The sequence below is a fragment of the Nannospalax galili genome, unplaced genomic scaffold, assembly GCF_000622305.1.
Source record: "Nannospalax galili isolate Female #2095 unplaced genomic scaffold, S.galili_v1.0 scaffold1074, whole genome shotgun sequence".
NCBI lineage: Eukaryota > Metazoa > Chordata > Mammalia > Rodentia > Spalacidae > Nannospalax > Nannospalax galili.
Window position 1 is genome coordinate 31,132 of NW_008334084.1, and position 9,465 is coordinate 40,596.

At 39.4% G+C, this 9,465-nt stretch overlaps 1 pseudogene; it reads left to right on the forward strand.

The window, feature by feature from the left end:
• The first annotated feature begins 1,344 nt into the window (after positions 1-1,344).
• The window catches only part of LOC103730882, a 38,554-nt pseudogene continuing 30,433 nt past the window's right edge, over positions 1,345-9,465 (forward strand).

Sequence of the window (9,465 nt, forward strand, 5' to 3'; positions counted from 1 at the left end):
AGAGTCCCTTGTAAACAGTTTTTCCTTCTTGTTTGGCTCTCTGAACATGTCATTCCCTTGTTTTGTAGTTTCATTTTCAGTCACCTGTTTCTGTTGAAAGGTAGATGGTAATCTGTATCTTATTTCCTTGTACATTAAGAGTTTTTAATCCTCTGTTCTCAAGATTTTATTTTTGTTGCTCTTAACAATTTGGTATGAAATTTGGGAGTATAGTTTTCTTTGCCTCCATTTTTTATTGAGGTTCACTGAGCTTCTTTGTTCTATGGGCTTTTAAGAAAATCATTTTAAGAAAATTTGTGGTCAGAAAGCCGACTCAACTGGTTAAGGCACTTGCCACCAAACCTGATGACCTGAATTCCATTCTGGGAACTACATGGTGGAAGGAAAGAACCAATGTCCACAATTTGTCTCCTGATTTCCATATGGGCACCATGATACAAGCAGCTCAAATGAAGAAACTACACTTGTAAATAAATAAAATTCTTGAAAAAAATCAAAAATGGAAAGGACGGAAGGCGAAGTAGGGAAGGAAGGAAGAAGGAATAGAGTTCAGTGATAGAGCCTCGGATTCAGACCTCAGTACCACAAAAAAAAAAAAAAAAAAAAAAAATTCGAGTGAGCACTACGGTGTTTAATAAATGTTGACTAAGCACCTGGGGGGGGGTCATTTCTTCAAAGTACATAGCTCTGTACAAATAAGACATCTTATTGTAAAAGGTATGAGCACTACTGTCCTTCCAGTTGGGGTTCCGCAATGTTGGGCGCTGCTGCCAGCCGCTGTTTCCTAGGACAGCTACAGTCACTGCAGAAGTTTCTGTACAAACCAGCTCAGATGCTCCGATGCTGTCTGGGATGCAGGCAAATCACAAACCCCAGGGCCACAAGGTCTCTGAAAGCAATTTTTAAAACTTTCAAAATAAACAACAGCTCTTAGACAAGGCTTCTAAACCGCATTCCGTGTGGGTTCTTAAGGGAACCCAGCTCTTGGCACCTAGCAGCTGAGGAAGCATTTGGGGAGAAGAAGCTGAGCTCTCAAGGGTAGGGCCAGGGAGTCTGGGTCCAGAAGGAACAGGGTGAAAGTGCCGAGGGGGCAGAGTGGACCGAGGGCTTTGTGGGTGAGTCAGGAGGGACAAAGTAATGTGGTGATGGGGAGGAGTGGCAGAGTCCAAGCCTACAGGGGAGGGGCCGGTAGGGGAAGGAGGCTAGCTAATCTCACTTCTAAGGGCACTGGGGGCACACAGAGAGAGGGGACATAGCAGAGGGGCGGGCTCACAGGCAGCTATGCTGTTAATGGTCCCCAGCTCAGACCTTTATTCCCCAGAAAAGCTTGCAGGGGTCCCAGCCATGCTACAGGCCGTGGGCTCCCTGGTTTCCGCCTTCTGGCCAAGGCTCCATCTCCGGACTCTGCTGGGGCTGCCATCACTTTCCTGTTCCTTGCTGACTTCCTCAAAAGCCAGCGCCCAAAGAGCTACCCTCCAGGACCCTGGCATTTGCCCTTTGTAGGCAACTTGTTCCAGCTGGACTTTGAGCAGTTCCACCTAATGCTTCAGCCGGTAAGAAGGGAAAAGGGCCCTGTGTCCTGACCCCAATCCTGACCTGCAGGACCAGAGACATTCTGGGACCCTACCCTGGGCAGGAGGCTAGGGTCCAAAGGCAGATGCTGGCAATCTGACAACTGGGCCCTAGTGTTAGCGTCTAAACCTGTGCTCTCCTTTACAAAATAGGCTGTTCAATTTCCAAATAGTTGCAGTTTTTCTTACCTTTCTATAAAAGATTTCTAGTGTGTTTCCATTACAGACAATTGTGTATGATTTTAATTTCTAAATATCTCAAAGTAGATTTATGACATCATAGAGTATCTTCCATTTCCCCCCTTTCTGTGTATTTCTTGGACACATTTCAAGGGATTTCCTTTTTAGTCATCTTTGTTCTTGTGGAACATTGTTATTGTCTTTCCAGTGACTGCTCTGTATTATAAAATATGCATATGCAGCCTATCAGATGTTGCTAACAATATTTTCCACCCGAAGTGGAGCATAGGTAAATTGTAAACATGAAGGACCTGCTGACACGTTGCTTTAAGAAATGTGTAGTAAGTGCCCCGGCTTCGCTTGTCAGTGCCTGTCCAGTGGAAAATGTGTCTGTTCTTCTTGACTGAAATTTTCTATAGATGCCATTTCTCTTGTTACTGAGCCTTGCTGGAGCCGTCTATGTCCTTGCTGACTGCTCACCCAATGACTTTATCGATCACTGACAAAGATGCACTGAAGTCTCTAACATCATTGGGAGATTATCTGTTTTACATCATTTCTGGGAGCTCTTCTTGTTTTCGAAAATCTCTTGTGTGTACAAAGCACACATTTAAGATTGGCAGGTCTTTTTGGTGAACTGACCCTATATCGGTGTTCTTTATACATAGTAATCTTCCTCACCCGAACTTTATCTGATAAAATATCGCCACAGGAGCTCTCTTTTGGTTAGCATATGAAAAGCTTATGTTTCACAGTTCTTTCATTTGTAACCCACTTTTATCATAATGCTGGAAATGAATTCATTTAGACCATATGTACATGAGGAATTTAAAAAGAATTCTTATCTCATTCCATTAACTGGAAAGGAAGACTTTCTGTTTGTGGGCCACTGAGCCCAGAGTTTTATCATTTTGTAGTTCTGCTCTACTTCTGTCTTCCATTTTCCCTTTACTGTGCATTTTCAAAAGCATTCTGTCTTTAATTCATCTTCATTCTTTTGAAACATTTCCCTTCGTATTGTCTGTCCATATATACTGTACAATATGCCTATGTAGCTTGTTAGACTTCATTAATACCATTTTCCGTGTGAACTGAGGTACAGGTATGTTACAAACATGGAGAACCCTTTTCTCTCCATCTGAGCAATACAGTTGTCTCAGGAGTTACCTCTAATACACTGAGAACCGCATCAGGTACTATTTTAATTTTCTTTTAAACATCAAATGCAGCTTAGATCTCAAAGGCAAAATAACTATCTGACACCTTTACTCTTGATGAATTCTTTCTATTCCTTTCTTCATTTCTGATGTCTCAGTTTATAATTTCCTTTCTCATCTGAAGAACTTTCTTTAGCTATTGTTCCAGCTGCCAATAATTCTTTGATTAATATTGTAGCCTGCTTGTTCATTTCCACAGTTCTGTGTTGGGTTTTTGTTTGCTTAAGTTCCTGTGGGTCTTGTGCATGCTGACACCACTTGCTGTATGTTCCTATGAGAAGAGTCCCAGGTGCCTTTATGACTATTTCCATATGGTCATGCACCACCTCCCTGGCCCTTACAGTCTTTCCGTCCCCTTCTTCATCAACAGTCCCCGAGCCCTGGATGGGTGGATTTTAATATAGGAGTCCTGTCCAAGGACCTACACTCTGCAGACTCTTTGCCTCTGTGTTTTGGCCATTTGTGACCTTTTGCACTCCTGGGCCTCTGTTGTATGAGGGAGCTTCATTGTTAAGAGTTGAAGGATGTGTTAATGCTCTCTTCATCCCTTGTTCTATGTTCTGTGAGCCTTAGTTGTAGAGGTTGCATCGTGGATGTGCCACTTAGGGTTGAACATCTCACAGACACTCTATTCGTGTGTGTAACAAGTTGTAGAACACTGTAAATATCTGTGTTTCTTGAAAAAGAAGCTTCTTTGATGGGTGGTGCCTAGGATATTTGTCTATAAATTTAAGGATACATATTTTGCACGCAGTAAGAAATTACATTTGTCTAGGGATGTGACAGCCTTGGCATTTTCTCTAAGATCTATGACCTCTCCAGCTATATGTATTTGGCTAGGTTTCCAGTACCACACACGAGTTTCCTCTCATTGAGTGTACTTTAAGTTCAGTTAGGTAGCTGTTGATCACCCTCAAGATAAAAGTGACACTACTACACCAATGTTGTTTGCTGTGTTGGTCCTTGATGTGGCTTTAGGGCTTGAAGCGGGGTTAGACCATCATTTGATGTTCTCCCTTAGCAGTATGAATAGTGCTCTCCAAAGCTATGAGAGCTAGCCTTCAGGAGAGGTGACTTCTAGGTCAGTTTCAGCTCTGTTGCTACAAATGCTGTGTCCCAAGTTTGTCCTGTCTTCATCAATGGAGTCTTACCATCAAGTTCTGGGAGGCAATCAAGGACTGTGGCAATAGCCTGTGTAATTTTGGGAGTCCCTTGGACTATACTGGCCAGCAACTCAAAGGAAAGTTTCTCCTGTCTGGCACTGTTTCTTGTTATGTAGCCTTCAGCTATACTCACAGACTCATGTAGACATATTGTATGTATTATTTTTCAGTAGGTTTTTGAACTAATATTATTCCCTCTGGTATTTTTTATACTAGCTAGGCACTGTTTATCTCTCCTCTTTCTCTCCCTGTCTTATCCTCTCTCCTTGCCCTCCCCATTTAAAGTGCCCCTATTTTCACCATTTCTCCCTTGATAATTTCTGTCTGCTATGGTCCCACCTCTCGTGAACTCCTTCTTCCCCTTTATTCCCATAGTTCTTTGTAAAGCCCTTTCCCCCTCTCATTTAACTACCCCCTTTTTACATAGTTCTCCCTTAGTAACATCTGTCTCCTACTATTCTTTTCTCTAGGATTTCTTCTTTCCCTTTACCTTCCTGGTTCCCTTCCATTTTCCTGGTTCCTGCAATTATATCAGGATATGTACTTACTTATAAGGATTTGGTGCTAGGTTCCAGAAATGAAGGAGAACATATGTCTTTTGTTTTTCTGAGTCTGTATTACTTCACTTAGTATAACAGTTTCTAGATGCACTTTTACCTATGAATTTCTTCTTTCTTTACTGCTGAGTAGAACTCCATTGTGTAAATGTACTACATTTTCTTTAACCACCCATCAGTTGAGGGGCACTTAGGTTGCTTCCATCTCTTATCTATTGTGAAAAAAACAGCAACAAACACAGTTATAAAAGTATCTCTGCAATAGGATGAGTCCTTTGGGTGTATACCAAGGAGAGTGGTATAACCTGATCGTATGGTAGGCTCATTTTTAGTTTTTTGTTTTAAAGAGTTCTCCATACTGCTTTCCATAGGGGTTGCATGAGTTTGGAATTCCAACAGCAGTGAATGCTTGTTCTGCTTTCTCCACATCCTCACCAGTTTGGTATCATTTTGTTGATTTGGATTTGCTCTTTCTTTTTGTTAACTGGGCTAAGGGTTTGTCTATCTTGTGTAGTGTTTCAAAGAACCAGCTCTTAGATTCATTGATTCTTTGTATTGTTTTGTTTCTTTTTTAAAAAATTGATTTAATAACCACACAATTAGTAGAAGCATTTCATTACAACAGCATTGTCATAGTCAATAACAGTTTCCAGAGCAAAGATACATCTCTTTCAAAATTGGCTGTAATTTTTAGGTTCAAAGTGTTGAATTAATAGTTATACATTATTGTACTCAGTATATATTATACCCTATAAAACATAAAATTGAATGAGGTTATAACCTTTAAAAAAATCTTCATTTCATTTTAGAATATACAATTTAACTCAGAAAACTCATTTTTAATGCAAATAACTCTTAGATGTTTGCACATGCATCTCTAATCTCTGTATATCTGATTATTACTTGTCAAAGTTGGATAATTTCTGAAATTCTTGGCAACTGAGCATGGATACAAACTTGTCAGGTAGATTTTCAATGGTAATGTTTTTCATATTGACTAACTAACATGAAGCAAATTTTTATGCTTCTTCCTCAAATATAACTCAATTTTTAATTTGTGTGTATGTCATAAAAAACATCATAAACAATATTATTCATCCTTATACCAGCATCCCTCCCATAGCCTCATCCCCACCACTGGAGCCCATATTCTCTGTTTTCCCTGTTACTGTCCACTGTGTTAACAGCACAACACTGGGAATTTTTAATCACACCACAAACTCTTCACTCACCTCAAACCACAGAAAATGGACTACACAACCTAGGTAAAATTATTTGGAAATTTGTTATTCAAACATAGATTCCACATCTCTAGCTTCTCAATCCTTCAGATAAAATTGGGGTCTGCTGTTCATTTTCCCAGTTCTATGCTCAGTTACTGTCTGGGAGTCTCTTGGGCCGCCCTGACCAACAACTCCAAGGAAGCTATCTCCTGACTGGCATTGTTTCTTATTATGTATCCTTTAGCTATACACATGGACTCGTAAAGAAATATACTGATCCCTTTAGTCTTTGGTTATACTTTCCTTTTGGGTGTTTAAGACCATGTAGTTGGCCCAAATAAACCAATTTATTGTTACTCTTAAGGTCATTTGAGGACCTGTTCCTCAGGGGTCACATGGGCTTGGGAGAAGCCCCTGGCTCCTTTACCAGTTCCATCTATGTGAAGATAAGTCAAAGAACCCGGTTGACCATGGCTGGCTTCACTTGGAAGCCTGGAGGAGATGTTTCCTCTGTGTTGACCCTCTTCTTTGTAGACTGCACACTGGTTCAAATCCGTGTGGCGGGGTCTCCATGGCCTCCCTGAACGAGAGGACAGGTAACTCACCATAGTTACAGGACATTTTGAGAGATACTCCATACTCCATAGTCCCCTGGAACTTAGTCGACCTAGGAGGGCAAGGAGCAAAAAGTATCCTTTATGTCCCTCTGACCAGATTAGTATAGGCCTCAAAGTATGGCTGTTAAACATCCAAGAAGGTTAGTTCCACCAGTCTGGTACTTTTAATTACTATGCGCTATGTAAATAAAGCTTGGGCAAAAAACAAATGTTCTCAGATAAACCTTGACTAGACATATATTTTGTTTCTTGAACTAGTTGTATGTATAATTTGTCAGTAGGTTGTTCAATTAATATGGTTCCTTCTGTTTTTTTTTTTTTTAAACTAGCTATGCATTATTTATCTCTCTCACTGTCTAACCCTTCCACCGTGGTTTCCCCATTTAAAATGCCTCAATTTTTCTCATTTCTCCCTTAATAATACCATTCTCCTATTCTCCCACCTCTCTTGAGAGCTCCTTCTTTCTGCTCTGATTTTTTATTTCTTCTTATCTGCTGGATTTGTGTTTCATTTGTTCTTGTCTTTCCAGAGTCTTAAGTTGCAAGGCTGTACTCTTTCTGATTTTTTAATGTAGACACTTTAGAGATATAAACTTCCATCTTAGGACTACTTTTAAAGTGTCACAGAGGCTTTGATGTGTTGTATTTTCCTTTTTGTTTAATTTCATGAATACTTTCATTTCTTTCTTAATTTCTTCTTTGACCCATTCATCACTCAGGAGTGTATTGTTTGATCTCCACAAGTTCAAGTAGTTATTAAGGCTTCTTTCAGTGCTGATTTCAAGCTTTATTGCATTGTGGTCTGGTAGAATGCATGGAATTATTTCAATATTTTTTGTATTTGTTAAGGCTTGTTTTGTGACCCAGTATGTGGTCAATTTTGGAGAAAGTTCCATCGAGTGCTGAATAGAAAATATATTCTTTGGCACCTGGGTGGAATATTGGGAAGATGTCTGTTAGGTCCATTGGACCTATTACCATTTAATTTAATTTATTTCATTTAATTAATTTAATTTAACTTAATTCAGATGTCTCTCTGTTTATTCCTTGTCAGGCTGACCTATCTACTGGAGACAGTGGTGTATTGAAGTCCCCTACTATTAATGAGTTGGGGTTATTCTGTGTCTTAAAGTCCTATAGTACTGTTTTGTGAATTTGAGTACACCAGAGTTTGGTGCATGTATGTTCAGAATTGGTTAATTGTTCCTTTGATCAGAATGAAGTGATCCTCTTTATCTCTTCTGATTAGTTTTAGTTTGAAGTCTATTGTGTCAGCTATTAGAAGTGCAACCCCTGCTTGTTTCTTAGTGACATTTGCCTGAAATATTCTTTTCCATCCTTTCACCTTAAGATGGTACCTTTCCTTGAAGGTGAGATGGGTTTCTTGCAGACAACAAAAGGATGGATTTTCTTTCTTAATTCATTCAACTAGCCTGTGTCTTTTGAATGGGGAGTTTAGTTCATTGATATTTAAAGTTATTATTCAAAGATATGTGTTGGTTGCGATCATTTTGATTACTCTTTGCATTCTTTGTCTTATTTTGTGTTTCCACAATTATACATTCGTTTAGTTTCTGTCTGTTGCCCCTGCGGTATAGTAGTTCCTTTCTCCATTCTTTGTATTACTTAAAAAATTCTTTGAGGGGCTGGAGAGTTGGCTCAGCAGTTAAGAATACTGGTTGCTCTTGCAGAAGACCCAGGTTCAAATCCCAGCACCCACATGGCAGCTAACAACTATCCGTAACTCCAGTCCCATGGAATCTGATAGCCTCTTCTGACCTCCGCAGGCATTGCAGGACATGGGTGTACTTACCTACATGTAGGCAATACATGCATACACATAAAATAAAAATAATAAATTAAAAAAATTAAAAAAAGAATTCTTTGAAGGGCTGATTTTGTTCTTTCAGACTATTCATGTCATGGAAGATTTTTCTTTCCCCTTCAACTGTAATAGACATTTTTTGCTGTTTAAAGTATTCTGGGTTGGCAGCTGTGGTCATTTAGAACTGAGAATCCTTTGGTCCAGTCTCTTCTGGCTTTGATAGTTTGCATTGATAAGTCAATTGTAATTCTGATAGGTTTTCCTTTATATGTGAATTGTTCTTTTTCTTCTGCAGCTTTTATTATTTTCTCTTTGTTCTGTATGTTTAGTGTTATGCTATGGGGAGTTTTTTTCTGGTACTATCTATTTGGTGCTCTATGTGCTTCTTGTATTTGTATGGGGTTGTCTTTCCTTAATTTTGGGAAATTCTCTTCTACAATTCTGTTTAAGATCTGGTCAATATCATTAACCTGAAATTCTTCTCCTTCCTCTATGCCTATGAGCCATAGATTTTGTCTTTTCATGGTGTCTCACATTTCCTGCATATTCTATTCCTGTGTTATTGCTTTTTAAAAATTTTTCATAATCTTTGCTTGATCAGGCTATCCTTTATCTACAGTGTTGATATTCTGTTTTCCATTTCATTCATTCTATTGGTGAGAATTTCTCCTGTTATTTCCAATTGGCTTATTGAGTTTTTCACTTCCTTCTTCATTTCAGCCTGAGTTTTCTTCCAATTTCTATCTCCTTTGTGAATTCAGTCAGAAGTTTAGCCCTGTCTTCTTTTAGTTCTTTGATTTGTGTGTGTGTGTGTTTTTTAAATTCATTGAATTCCTTGATTATGCTTATGATTGTTCTTTTAAATTCTGTGTCTTGGGTTCTCTCTAGGAAGCTCTCCTTATAGAATTCTTCCCTAGGACTGGTGGAGTTTGGTGGGAACATACTGTTTTGGCTTTCCATGTTACTATTTTTCCAGATTTTATATGTCTGATGGCTTCAGTTCATCTAGTCAGGAGCTCCCACAGAGCCCAAGTCAAGCACCAGTCAGGTACACTTAGGCTTCCTTCTAATGTCTGGACCCCCTACTACCAGGCACTCACAGCACACAGCAC